We start from the raw sequence: 15,498 nt of genomic DNA, 5'->3' as shown, positions 1-15,498 counted from the left end.
CCATATCACTTCCTTCATTACAACACAGTCTTCTGGCAGCTTTTCAGTGTTAACTTCTTAAATCATGCAAGAGTTACTGTAAATTCCACCAAGCGTGCATCCGTAAACCTCTAAGACTACTTCTTTTTAGGCTTTTAAAACTTAATTTGACTTTGTCAGATGTCCTCGGTGAATTCTCTTCTTCAATATGCTGTCACAAACTTGGCCATCTGCACGGTTAGCTTGAAAAATTGTGCTTTCCTTGGGTGCACATTAGCAACGTAATTTGAGTCCCAGTAGAACACGCTCTTTTTTACTGAACAAAACATTAGCTATTGTGTATATAGTGCCAACCCAAAATATTTGCAATCTTTTAAATACCTTTTTTTTTTTTTTCTTTTTTTTTTTTTCTCTCTCTGTATTATTAGTTTGGTTTGGAGGGGTGGGTGCATTATCTGGGGCAATGACATGACACTAATTTTTTGTCTGAATCTTTATATTTATTTAGCAAAGTCATGTGTTATGACAAACAAAGTTAACTGATTATATCATAGAAAGAAATTACATCATAGAAAGGAAAGGACCCCTTCAGACCCTGTGTGTCGAGGTCATTAAGTCTATTAAATCATCAGATAAGCTTAGTTAAGGATGTGGTCCCCTAAAACTTGATATTGATGAAATATATATATTTATAAATAATTTATAATATGGTTATAAAAGTAGCATGGTTACTTTACCAAATTAGTTTTTATCTCACGTTTGCTTTTGTTAACACTTTAGGCATGGGCGCCTTAATGCACAGGCTTCCACAGGCTGAAGCTAAGGTGCCTACAATGGGGTGATGGTTGGTGGGCCTTGGCTACTTACTGAACAAAAATGATATTTATATTATTTCTATATTAAATGGATATGATTTAATCTTAATAAATGCAAGCATGGCATGTTTCAAAATAAAAATGTGTAAAAAGTGCTGTTGCGTGTTCTGATGAGTACAAATGGATCAGTTCTATTTTCGTTGGAATTTCTAGTTGAAAGGTTAACAAAAGGTGGGAAAAGGAGATGCAAAAAGAGATGTAAAACTGTCACTGTTCTTTGAAGTTCTCTGTAAAAGATATTTAAATGTATAAAAAAATCAAAGTCACACATCAAGACAGTAAAATGGAGGCCTGTCACCAACCTTCCCCTAGTAGTTTTGTAATGTGTGATCATTCGCTATTAATGTATCAGAGCTTTCTCCATGAAGACAAGTGACATGACAGTATAATGTGGACAGCATACATAAAAACCTGGAAAAATAAAAGAGGCAGGTACAGAGTAGATGAGGTACCGATGTGATTGGTGTCTCCTTGAAAAAAGTCATGTAAAGTTTTAATGATCATGATTTTACGACGAAGCCTATTCTGATTGTTTTGTCTAATCAGCAAGAGCCTATCTTTAGCCCAACATACATCGAAACCAAAGATAAGCAAACAATATTAACATCTGCCGTCCAAACCATCAACTTTGTGGAGGTTTTCACACTGTACTGAACTCTACCAGGGTGTAATAACCTAATTACAGTGCCTTTTAATTCATTTTTCATTAGTCTGTTGTGATAAACAGCTCGGGCTTGGCGAATAAGTATTTATAAATGTTACAAACAAGATAACATGTTTGGAGGCATCTGCTTTGTTGCAATGCATTTTCTATTTAATGAGTGCATTTGCATAATGTCTGCATTATTAAACTCATCTACCTTGAGGAAAGTATGGAGAAACACAGCACACACACAAAACCATCTCATCAAGAAGACTTTTAGAGGCTGCTTAGCATGGAGAAGGAAAGCTCAGTAGACCAGAGCGAGTGGCAAAGGGCCACCAACTGAATAGTGCAGAAAATTGGAAGAATAAAATGAATGATTTTAAGAGCAATGTGACAAGGTGCAGGGAAATACGGACGGGAGTTTGGGGTCAGAGTTTGACATTCATTGTAACTCATACTACATGATAAAGAATGTGGATTACCTTGTACATGATTTTATTAGCCTAGTTTCATCTTAAATGCTAAAACATTAAAAATAAATAAATAAATAAATAAATAATAACTGCATATTAAGGAACAGTTTATCCAAAAATTTAAATTCTGTCATCATTTACTTACGTCACATCATTCTAAAAAGTTGTTCAAATTCTGTTTGCCATATAATGGATGGGGACTGGAGTACTGATGACCATAAATGACCAAAAAAAGCAATAAAGCATTCTAAATTATGCATATGTTGCATACTAATTATTTTGTATACAGAATATGAAATCTATGTCTGAGATAATTTAACAGAAGCAAATTTAGCTTGTTATTCAGTGAAAATATTCCGCTCTGCTGTAGCTCTTAAGTCAAGTATGGCACCATTAAATGCATTGTGTCAGTCTGTTCCCTGCACAAAACTGACTTCAGACGACTCAGAAGACTCAGAATATAGTTCATAAGTGATATTGACAAATATGGAATGTATGGTTTTTTTTTTTTTTTTTGCCTTTTTTTTTTTTTTTGGACAGGTCCAGTTCCCATTCACTTTCATTATATGAAAAAGAACAGACAAGATATTCTTAAAAAAAAAAAAACAAACAAAAAAACCATATGATTTTGGAATATGTGTGAATAAATAAAATTCCCTTTAAATACTGACTGTAAAATTCCATTAAATGCAATTTTATAAAATGGATAATTCTAGTCCTAGATGCTGAATGATCAATACAGCAATCCAGCTGTGCTAAAATAAATAATATAGTACAACCCGAATTCCAGAAATGTTGGGCGTTTTTTTTTTTTATTTGAATAAAATGAAAACTAAAAGACTTTCAAATCACATGAGCAAATGTTTTATTCACAATAGAACATAGATAACATAACAAATGTTTAAACTGAGAAATTTTACAATTTTATGCACAAAATGAACTTAATTGAAATTTGATGCCTGCTACAGGTCTCAAAATAGTTGGGGCGGGGGCATGTTTACCATGGTGTAGCATCTCCTCTTCTTTTCAAAACAGTTTGAAAACGTCTGGGCAGCAAGGTTATGATTTTCTGGAGTTTTGGTGTTGGAATTTGGTCCCATTCTTGCCTGATATGGGTTTCCAGCTGCAGAAGAGTTTGTGGTCATTTGAGACACATTTTTTGTTTAATGATGCGCCAAATGTTCTTTATATGTGACAGATCTGGACTGCAGGCAGGCCAATTCAGCACTGGGACTCTTCTACGACAAAGCCATGTTGTTGCAATAGCTACAGTATGTGGTTTTGCATTGTCCTGCTGAAATACACAAGGCCTTCCCTAAAATAGACATCCTCTGGAGGGGAGCATATGTTGCTCTAAAACCTTTATATACCTTTCAGCATTCATAATGCCTTCCAAAACATGCAAGCTGCCCATACCGTATGCACTTGTGCACCCCTATACCATCAGAGGCCCACAGGACACGACGCTTCTGGACCATGTTCACATATGGCTTCCTTTCTGCATGATAGAACTTTAGTTGGCATCTGCAGATGGCACGGTGGATTGTGTTTACCGACAGTGGTTTCTGAAAGTATTCCAGGGCCCATTTAGTAATTTCATCAACACAATCATACCGATGAGTGATGCAGTGTCGTCTGAGGGCCCGAAGACCAGGGGCATCCAATAAAGGTCTTCGGCCTTGTCCCTTACACAGAAATTTCTCCAGTTTCTCTGAATCTTTTGATGATGTTATGAACTGTAGATGATGAGATTTGCAAAGCCTTTGCAATTTGATGTTGAGAAACATTGTTTTTAAAGTATTCCACAATCTTTTCACGCACTCTTTCACAGATTGGAGAGTCTCTGCCCATCTTTACTTCTGAGAGACTCTGCCTCTCTAAGACATCCCTTTTATAGCTAATCATGTTACAGATCTGATATCAATGAACTTAATTAGTTGCTAGATGTTCTCCCAGCTGAATATTTAAAAAAAAAAAAATCTTGCTTTTTCAGCCATTTGTTGCCCCTGTGCCAACTTTTTTGAGACCTGTAGCAGGCATCAAATTTGAAATTAGCTCATTTAGTGGATAAAAGTATAACATTTGTTATGTTATCTATGTTCTATTGTGAATAAAACATTGGCTCATGTGATTTTCATTTTATTAAAAAAAAAAAACGTCCCAACATTTCCGGAATTCGGGTTGTAATACCTAGCTTCAAGCTAATGTGTATCACTCCAGAGCACTCATAGAGAACACATTCTGTTTTTGTTTACTGTACATGTCAGTATATACTGTGAATGTGCCTAACAACACACTTTAGCTGTTAATGTTCACAATAGCACAGTCTCAAATTGTATTGCTCAAATTGTATGTATGGCTGAGAAATAAAAACTTTCTTAATTCATAAGAAATCCAGCTTAATAAGTATTAATATGATGGCTGAATGTTGAGCAAATAAACTGGTAACGATACTTCATCAGATTTCCCTCTATGGTTAAAGTCACACTGTGGTATCAGTTTCTGAAGTGGTTATCCTCTCACAAATCATCAAATTGTTAATATAGATTTCAACCAACCTTATAAACTTAGAATACCTTTCTTCAAGCTTGATTTCCACGAAGAGAGAGTGAAAAAAAAAATAATCTGCAGCTGCAACCAACTTCTACTGGACTAAAAGGTTTATAAAGTGCCTGCTCTTCTAATTAAAACAGATGTCTTTTAATTAGCTTCTGACGATGAACAAATGTGCAAAATGGCCACCATGCTATTTATATTGTTTAGGTTAAATCCAGTCAGACAAGTAGACAAATGCATTTTGTCACCAACAGCTGGCCTCCAATTAAGACATAGGGCGTCAAAAGCAATGGAGGCTCACAGCCCAAACTACCTATTAGAGGAACAGACATTTTTACCACTATCTTTACAGTCATCCTCTAGCATTACACTGGTTCAAAACTGATCTTTTCAGGCAGACTGTCCACACTATAAATTACAAGTGATCAAATAAGATTAGAGTGTCCAGACAAAAGCATATATCTGCATGGGTTGTTTAGTAACGACGTACCCACGTTTCTGACGAGGCTTTCAAAACAGATGAAGGAAAAACAAAGGTGCATGATCTCTCTCGCCAAATAAGCACCCCGTCGAGTTGTTGTGCAGAACTCCTCCATCGCACAAGAAAAACTCAGGGTTAGAGGAGCAGCGTTGGCCATGTTCATACAGCAGCAGAATATGGTTGTCAGTCCTGTATTTGAGTCCTTAATACGGTTACGTTCACACACAGTACAGGTATTTAAGGGAGTGACAACCGCTTTCTATAACCAAACTCACACCCGTAAATTTTCAGGACTCACAACCGCACTGCTGTGTGAACGCCAACGGACTGGACAACTAGTTGTCTGTCATGTCATACAGTGCGAAAGAGCTGCTCTGGGGTGCGTTTTCCAACAATGGCATAACTCGCTGCTTCACAACCATAGTACGATGCATCAGCTAATGTCATGCAGGTGGTGGAGTAATAACTTCTTTAAATGAATCCGTTTGAGATTGAATTAATGCTAGTTTTTTTTTTTTTTTTTTTTTGCTATAAATTATGGACATGACATCTGATGACTAATTCTCATTTTTCTCAGTTATTTTGCTTTATTTCCAAATCCAACCATAGGCTTGTTCTTACGTACTAGAGCACGTCCCAACATGCTCACTCTTAAAAAACGGTGCTTAAAATCTCTTGACAAATTAAAATGTAAATGACATTTGTATATATTTGAAATAAAAGATATACATTGCACTTAATGTCAGCTTACTTATTTTGCTCAAGATAAAGATTTAAGTCCAATTATCATAAAAACAAGAAACTATGCTTCTAACCACAGCTCGAGAGCTGTCGTTCCAACCACACAAGGTTGCGATGCAGTTTGCGAATGTTCATTTGAACTATGGTTTCAGGAAACACCAAATCGAACTATGTAAGTAAATGTAGTTGTCAATGCCAAAAGTTGACAGTGTGAATTTAGATTATATTGTGATGTTCCCTGTGTAAGGCTTGGTTTTCCTACTAAGATAAGAGCTGAGATCAAACAACCTGCAAAAGAAACAATAAAACTCACTAATCTGGTGAGAAGATCTCAAAGAAATAACATAGGACACTGCCTTGCCCAATCTTCTCTTCTCGCTTATCTATGTATCCCCTCTACCGACTCCCTCTTCTCTCCCCGTGACTCAAGTCACTGAAAGTTCACTAAGAATGTCTATATACCACATATGGGGCCCTATCATACACCAGGTGCAATGCAATGCCAGGCGCGATCCAAGTGTTTTTTTGCTAGTTTCAGCCTGACGCAGTTATCATTTTCACGTGTGTCCATGTTGTTTAAATAGCCAATGCACTCATGTCCGACCATGGGCGTGCTGGTCTGAAAACGAGGTGTGTTCAGGTGCATTGTTGCCATGTTGCTATTTGGAAGCAACTGAAAATTACTGTGTCATTGACCAACAAAAACCTGCTCTGAAGCCAATGGCGCAGTATTTTATTTTATTTCTTTTTTTTATTTATTTGCTATTTAAAGGGCGCGTTAGTAATATGTACAACACACATACACTCTGCTTGTTACACACAGTGAAGCACACAAACATATATATATATATATATACATATATATAGATATAAGTATTACAATGTAAAATATTATTATTGTATTATTGTGTACATAAAGATAAACATGCCTACAATGTCATAATGGATGGTCATTGCATGTGTCAGAATGACCTTTTTGCCGTAATGACAAATGAAATTGGCTAATTATTTGACCAATCGTGGCAATACACACATGTATTTAAACTGACTCGTCAGGTTGAGTGTGTCTATATTCCGTCATGTAAATAGCGAATCCGCCATGATGCAAGTGCAACTGGCTTTTAAAGGGAATGGGAGATGACACTCTGATTGGTTTATTGCACGTTACACCCAAAACACACAAAGGTACAACACTTTTAGACCATGCATCTGCCGCGTCGACCATTTTTTTCCCATCGTTAAACTAGCAAAAGTGGATTCGGACACGCCCTGAGTGCACCAACGCCACACGCTTCAGACCATGAGCTTAGATTGTTAAAATAGGGCCCATGATGTATCTTGTGAATTTATTGTTTTTTCCCTTTCATGTTTGGTATCATTTTAAATGTCTCAGTGCAATTGCTAAAATGGTCTCAATTTCACTGCAGTCGGAGAATTCTGTTCTCCTTTTTGGGTGGGGTTGCTTCAAAATATCTGATAATCCTCTCCTCTCACAGAAAACCAGGTGTTGGTGTAGTAAATATTTACAACTCTTTTGTTCTGGCCTGGGTATTTAAGGGATAGTGGCAGAGCAGTCATTTGGGACATTCTGTAGCCAGAAAGGGCAGCTAAATGAGTCTTGAATGGGTCTTAAAATCACTCACACACCACTGTGTGCCCCACTCCCACTGGCTTCTAATTGTTTAATTGTGTAATCGGCATAATACATTTTTACCTGACAAATAAAATTTTATTTTTGATTAATTCTGTATTATTCTTAAATCATTATTTCTTGCAGAGTAATGTGGAGTACTAAATGCTCAATGAATGGAGCATGGGGCACATCATTTGATCCGATTTCTGACTATCACTGACATAGCAAGTTGCAGTTTACGTGATTAAAAAAAAAAAAAATAATAATAACACTATTTGTTACTTATTGTTGGTCAATTACATTTTCTGTCTAAGTTCGGAACTGACCAGTTTTTTGTCTGTGAGGCTGCGTTTCGGCTAAGTTCTCTGTGCAACATCGGGTCCCTAATGGATGAATAATTGAAAGTACAGGAAACCCAGAATAATCAAATATTTAAATTAATACATAACCAATAGTTATGATTAATTCCTAATTAGAAACAAAATCTAAATGTAATAATCATTTGAAATTGGATTCAGATTAAGAGCGGAGATAAAGTAAAATTGAAACCAAATTCTAAAAATCAAGTGAATTTTACAGGAGCGCTGAAAAGGCATACACACATTATACCTTCACCCATGCCGTTGGATTCCGTCGTTGGGCCGACGGGTAGTGATCCTTACACTTGCTGTAGTCACACAATCACCGGTTTTGACATTATCGTTGTGTGTTGCGTAAAATGACCCAAAAGACAATTTGAAATCCGATTTGAACAGCCAGAGTGTCCAGACTGAGATGTATCTGATTTGAATCACATTTTAAACCACCTCCAAATGTGCTTTGAATTAGATTTTTTAAAAATCTGATTGCATGTGTTTTTTTTTTTGTTTGTTTGTTTTGCTGTCTAGACTTTTAAAAATCCATTTGGATATGCAAACAATCTGATTTTTGCTGGCACTCTGAACATGGCCTTAGTACACTGCCTTGCTGGAAAAAATTTTTTGGCCATCACAGGTATACTTTCGACAAAAATGCCATCTCAAAATTATAGGTCCAGAAACTGTGATGCCTTCTAATATACCTCATTTCTGCCTGAAATGTAAGGCAATTTTAGAAAACAAGAGCTCAGTGGAGAAGAAAAAAAAAAAAAAAAAGAACTGGTCATTTTGGGCTCAAATGCGAACACTTCCAAACCTATTTTAATATATTTTAAAATGCCACTTATTCATGGCATTTTCAGCAGCCATTACTTCAGTCTTTATTCTAATATGCTGACTTGACTTGCTCAAGAAACATTTCTTATAATTATCAATGTTGAAAACAGCTGTCATGCTGAATATTTTTTTGTGGATATGTTTGGCGGTCCCTTTAGACATTCTGTTGTCAAAAGAGCAGCGTTTATTTGCTAAATTGTTTTAAAACTATGTAAAAGTTTTTGCTGTCATTTGATCAGTTTAAAGTTTGTTTATTATGTCTATACTCATAACTTAAAAATATATATTTAATGGATCCAACTTATTTAAACTCATGAGCAGTGTGAATGCAAAGAGCAACCTTACATGAGCACATTTTTAATTTTTTTATTTTTTCCATGCAGGCCAGCATATGTCCCAAAAAAACATTTGCTAAAAGGTCTGCATTTGTTAAGGTTGCAGGAGAGTAGCTATTTGATCGATATAAATGCAATAACAACAAGACCTCTTGTTCGGTGGGTGTACACCACTGAGCTCCAATCATACAGTGGGATACATTTTTTGGACATGTTTTCTCGTGGATGGAGAACAACAAGATAATGATAATAACAGGAACACAAAATGTATCATCTCTCAGTGCATAACCAGCAAGGTTGATCAAAAGTAGTCTCGGAACCGTCTGTTGGTCTGGAACATCATAATGGACCTATAATAAGATGAGAAGAGCAAATAAAGTTTCTGAACCCGAATACCTCAGAAGGTGGATGTCCTCGCATACAAATGATGATTGAACAAGTTCTAAATCCATCACAAATGGCAAGCCGTTGTTCAGAACAGTCCAGACACAACTCAGTTATGCTGGTAATGATGAATATGCTCAGGAGTTTTTAACTCTGAACCATCACGCCGTGCAGGCAAGATAAATAACCATCCAAAGCAAGACAAATGACTGAATTCTTAAGTCACTCCCCAGTTTTCTGCTAGATAGAGTGTACGGAAACCCAATTTCACCATATGAATACTTAGATCTGTCTTCTGTCTTCATATAGCTCCAGGCGGAGAGGTTAGTAAAAATGTATTCGTTTCTATAGTGCGCTGCTCCTTTATTCAATCATAGATCCATTTTTTCGTCCTCCTTGTACTCCCGGCACCGAGCACCTGATTGCAATAGCGTAAGTGATAAATGGGCCCAATGCTTTAACATAGCAGATGTGCTATATGCAAACGATAATCTGTTTTCATAAAAGAACTAGGCAGGGTTCTAATTTAGAGTAACTTCATGTTCGAAATTAGTTTATAAATTATGAAAAGTGCGCTACTCAGTTTAAGAACACTGAAAACATCTTTGCTATACTGTACGTTGTTGAGTACATTTTGTGAGTGTTTTTGATAAGGACTTTAGCTCTGTCCAAAATCACTACCTACTACCAATATATACCAATAATATTATATTGGCAAACAATTTTATTCCCTATAGCCTCTAGTTCACTGTTTTATTCCCATAATGCATGGTGATTTATTGTGTATAACTATTGTACAAGTTGCTGAACACTATATTGTCCATAATCCAATGTGGAGAGGAGCTAAAATAAACTAAACAAATATAACAAACAAACAAACAAACAAACAAACAAAAATAAATAAATAAATAAATAAATAAATAAATAAATAAATAAATAAATAAATAAATAAATAAATAAATAAATAAATAAATAAATAAATATGACACAGTTTGCAGCTTCCTTTATTCCAACAGTCTTTATTTGCACTGGAACTGCTATTTTACTTTTTAACAGTAATAGTAATATTGTGAAATATTACTAAAATCTAAAATAACTTTTGTTCTATTTTAGCATATTTTAAAATGTAATTCACTCCTGTGATGCAAAGCTGAACTTTCAGCATCATGACTCCAGTCTTCATTCAATTAAATGCTGTTTATAAAAACTTTCTATTCATCCAAAAATTAAAATGTTGTCAACACTGATAATAATAAATAATTGATCACCAATCATAACTGATCATAATTGAGCACCAAATCAGCATATTAGAATGATTCACAATACATTTTAAATGGTCATTTTAAACTGTAGTAATATTTCACATTATTACTTTTTGCTATATTTTTTATTAAATATTTTCATATATTTTTATTAAATGGAAAAACCTGAAAAAAAAAAAAATCTATTTTTAAGAATTTTTCCAAAGCAGATTTATTATTATTTTTTTTTTTATTTTTTTTTTGAGGGCATTGGGTTCATCCATGTGAAAAAAAAAGGAAAATCTGAAATCCATTTGTCTTTGACCACTTTTGTATTGACAATCTACACCATCTTATTGTGAGCACACACCGGCTGAAACATAGCTGGAGTTATTAAATTGGCAAATAAAAATAAAGATTAAAAGAGGCTCCACGGGGACAACTTGCAATCGTTTTTCGCCATTTTACACAAGCTCTGTTTGGGGGCATTTTTCAAAGCACATCAAATCAGCCTGTAAACTGTCCTGACTGCGAGACTTTGGGGCAATCAATAATTCATGGTGCTTATTTTATACATGATTTAAAAACTGGTCAGGCAAGATGGCAGCTGGCCTCTGCGCTGAATTAAAACCCTGACTATCTGCTTTGAATTAACCGCCTTTACCCCAGGTAGACTGTAACAGGCAATCTTAACTAGGGAAGAGCTCTGGAAACCTCAGCCAAACGGACGAACCTGAATTCCATTCTGTAATGCTGTTGTGGGCAGAAGTGGTGATTTAGAACGGGTCTTTGGCAGCGGGCTGGAACTCGAGCATTGCCATTAATCGAATGACAGCGATGCTGTTTTTCTCTGCTGGGGAGGATTGATGTTCCCAGCATGCTGCGTGGGGCTAATGAGCATGAGGGAGATGAGACGTAGGGGAAAAAAGCAACATTAACAACACCAACAAATAGACAGTAGGACCAACAGCTTCCAAACCCATCCATTAAGCACTAGTGAATATTTATGGTGCTGCCCAACATCTTTTTTCCCTACTTTTGCTCTTTTATTCACTTTTTTTGTGTGTGTTTCCAAACCAATGGAATTCAGAATTGTATTGAAAGACTCCTATGGAAAATCAACTCTAAAATATAAAAATAAAATAAAAGCTCTGAATGTTTACTGCGTCAAGGGTCTTGTAACGGTGTGTCACCACAGGCAAAAGTGCTGGTTTCCAAACAACATAAAAGGTTTAAGAATGACTCAAAACATAGGCAATACACATCCATGAAACAACAGTGACAGGACAAAGAGTGAACAAACCAAGGAGTATTTATACAAGAACAAATGAGGGAACTAATGAGCTAATAAACAAGACACAGCTGAACTGAAGACACTAATCAAATGAGTAACCAAGGATACAAATAAGTGGTGGGAAACTAAGAACAAAGCAGAACATGTGACAAACAGAACGTGGTGCAAAAACAGACATACATGTGACAGGTCTCAGTGGGTGCTTCTCAATTCTTATTTGTGCATCCTCATTTCCTTTCCTTGCTTCCATTCCTCAAGTCTTAGCTCCACCCCTTCAGGATGCGAGGGAAGGACACAGGGAAAAGACGCGAGGACGGAGGAATTTAATCAAGTGAAATTATATCCTCGCTCCCTTTACTGTCACTTCAAAGCGTCATCAGCTGCGCTCAAGGGATCTACCCACATGTTGTTAAAGTTTGGTTATTTAAAAAAATATATATAATAAATATTAATAAAGCATGATGCCCTGTTGAAATATGTGAGATGCAAAGTTTATTTAAACTGCATACATTAAAGCATAAATTTAAATTATTGTGACAGATATGAAGGTGGAGGAGAATTTATGCGTGCGTCACGAGAAAGACTTCCGCAAAGGATGCACATCTGTATCCTCGCTCATGACTCCTCGATCCTCGCCTCCTCACGGTGCAATTAAAGAATTGAGATGTCCTTCAAGATGGCTGAGCTCGATCGGTTTCCGGGTCATAGGATGGAGGACGGAGGAGTGAGGAAACGAGGAGGGATATTGAGAAGCACCCACTGTGTAGCTAATACTATTTACACAAACCCATCCTGATGAGTCATGTGACCTTGAGTATACCAATATAATGACTTCAGTCATGCCAATTTGCCACAGATGAATGTGGGTGAGTGAGGAGATCTAGGAAATATAATTAGCAGGTTGTTGCTGTTTAATTTTCCTGTAAACATTGTTTCCCCCCCTGAAATAACTTATTCTTAATTAGTTCCTTATAGAATATACAGCAAAATCAACTAAGACTTGAGAATCTAAATAAGATAATAACAATACACTTTTTATATAGCACATTTAAAAGCAGCGGTGAAAAACTGTCAATTGGTTTACAGAAAGTTTCCGTACTATATACGGTGAATAACTGTAATAGATCTAACGGTACATTTAATGTAATTGTACGGTAAAATACTGTTAAATTCACAGTTTTTGGAAGTGAAAAATAACAATTCATTGTAAAATTTACAGTGAAAAACCGTAAATTGACATTCCCACAATTCCCTGCATGACACTTCACATTTGATATATTTTAATTGAAACAACTCTGTTTCTTCTTAGTTTTTCTAATTTCTTTCTAATCAGTTATGTACATTAGGGTTTTAGGTTATCTAATGTTGTTAAATTAATGTTTATTGCATTTTTAAAATTTCATGCATGTTACCATGATGGTGTTTAGTGTGTGTGTGAATGACACTGTGTGCACCTTCTATATATTAGTATTGTTCTCCTCAGCTTGTGGAAAATCTGCTTGTGATGAACTTTGATTCATCATGTGACTCTTATCACCACTGTGTTTGATGACTGTCAGTGTATTATAAAGATACAAAACAGATATTAGTACTTCATTAGGTTGGTAAATTAACATTATATCAGTTAATGAAATATGTTATTTTACGGTAAATTTCAACCACAGCTGCTGTTTTTTTACTGTAAATTTTACTGGGATTTTTTTTTACAGTGCAAGATAAACAATGCATAAATGGAAAAACAAACAAACAAACAAACAAACAAAAAAACGTTGATAAAAACCCAAGCAATAAAATAAAAGAGCAAAAGCTAACAAGCAAATGCTAGTCTAAAAGAATGTGTCTAAAGTTGAGCTATGTTAACATTAATCCGAGCTTCTCTAAGTTCAGGAAGAAGAGAGTTTCAAAGGATAGGAGCATAGGAAGAAAAAGCCAGTAAAGGGCCTAATACTGAGCCCTGAGGAACACCAGAGAGTACCAAACTGATTTCAGACCTGTAACCGCCCATAGAAACAAACTGGCAATGGTCAGTAAAATAAGATTTACACCAGTTTAAGACTGTCCCCGAAACACCAAAAAAACTTTCAAGGCAAGTAAGTAAAAGATATGACAGTACAATTACAAATAACTGTAAAGAACCTAGTATGCACACACTGGACTGAGTAAAAATCTTAAATTAAGTGTATTTTTCTTAATGGAATAGTGAATACATTGTGTTTTATCACCTTACAATAAGGTTAACATTATTTAATGCATCAACTAACATTAACTAACAATAATCAGTAGATTTGTTACAGTGGTTATTAATATTATTTAATCACTGTTTTTTTTTGTTTTGTTTTGTTTTTTTTCATAAAATTTACCTTTATTCTACACGCTGTTTCCATTGTCATTTGAACGGCTGGTTTGACTTCCTGCTTCTATGATACCACTCCCTCCGAAATACGCAATGTACTCAGATTGGTTAGCTGGCTCAGTGTATTGTGATTCGCTGAAGCGTCTGGAAATGCCACGCCCCTTGCCATTAGTTGTTATATGTGCTTCAGTGGAAATGTAAATAATGGTGTCTATATTATCAAATTGAGCCCAAATCAGACCCAAATAGCAGTAATGATGAAGAGGGTCAAGCAGAACCTCTGCAAGCATGGCTTTTAAAGGACGTTTATTTCCATTTGTATTTGTGTCAACGTGTTTAGATATGCTGTCACTTGTAAATGTTACTGCTGTTTGTTAGCATTTTTATCCTGATTAAAGCTTTATTGTAGCTGAACACATGACTGAGTAGTATCATTTTTGTAAAGGTAGCATTTAATTTATAGCATAAACAACTGTCAATGAACATAGAAGTTTGTTGGCATTTGTTGGAGAAGTATGCAAAATAATTTAGCTAACTGGCTAGCGAAGCAAAAAAGGTTTGGTCTTTGTGTAAATCCTTGATGCAACCAAAAAAAAAGCAACAGAACTATACATTTAAAAAACATGTAAACAATAAAACATACTTAAACTTAGGGGCCCATAAACAGCAGTTTCTGCTTTTAAAGAGGGAACTGCTTCATCTTTCAGTAATAGCCTTGGTGCAAATCCATCATTGAACTCATGTAGATTCTGGAAGCTGTCTTCAGCGCCACATCCAGTGTATAGTGTAGACAATATCACTGATTATTCTAATGGGTTCTATTATCTTTTGACGCACCGCATCGCGCTGCTCGCGTCCGGTGTAGACAACTCTTCCGCTTCCATTATGCTGCACGACATGGCCTCACCCACTTTGTTGCGTGTTCCCGGAGGCATGTTTTGCAGGGTTTATGATGTCACCAACCCGGGAAGAAGCTCGTTGTAGTCCAAACCGGTCGTTTTTATAGGCATTAAACTGCCTTAACTTTAAAAGACAATATCTCTGTTTGCATTGAACTTTCAGCGCTGTAACTTTGCAGATATTGTTTATGCTCAAGCAGCAACATTACACACTAACTAAAGTTAAAAAAGTGAAATCGTAATGAACCACCCCTTTAAAAAGTGTTCTAATGAAGTTAACTAATGTTAAAGGTGCCCTAGATTCAAAAATTGAATTTATCTTGGCATAGTTGAATAACAAGAGTTCAGTACATGGAAATGACATACAGTGAGTCTCAAACTCCATTGTTTCCTCCTTCTTATATAAATCTCATTT

General features: G+C 35.7%; 1 protein-coding gene across 5 annotated transcripts in view; it reads right to left on the bottom strand.

Annotated features, from left to right (window-relative positions):
- fhit (fragile histidine triad diadenosine triphosphatase) overlaps positions 1 to 15,498 on the bottom strand; it is a 469,579-nt gene that overhangs the window by 90,176 nt on the left and 363,905 nt on the right. The gene's annotated exons all lie outside the window — the stretch shown is intronic.

Source organism: Chanodichthys erythropterus, chromosome 6 (assembly GCF_024489055.1).
Source record: "Chanodichthys erythropterus isolate Z2021 chromosome 6, ASM2448905v1, whole genome shotgun sequence".
NCBI lineage: Eukaryota > Metazoa > Chordata > Actinopteri > Cypriniformes > Xenocyprididae > Chanodichthys > Chanodichthys erythropterus.
The sequence above is the reverse complement of the archived record's forward strand: the minus strand, read 5'-3'. Positions and strand labels throughout refer to the sequence as shown.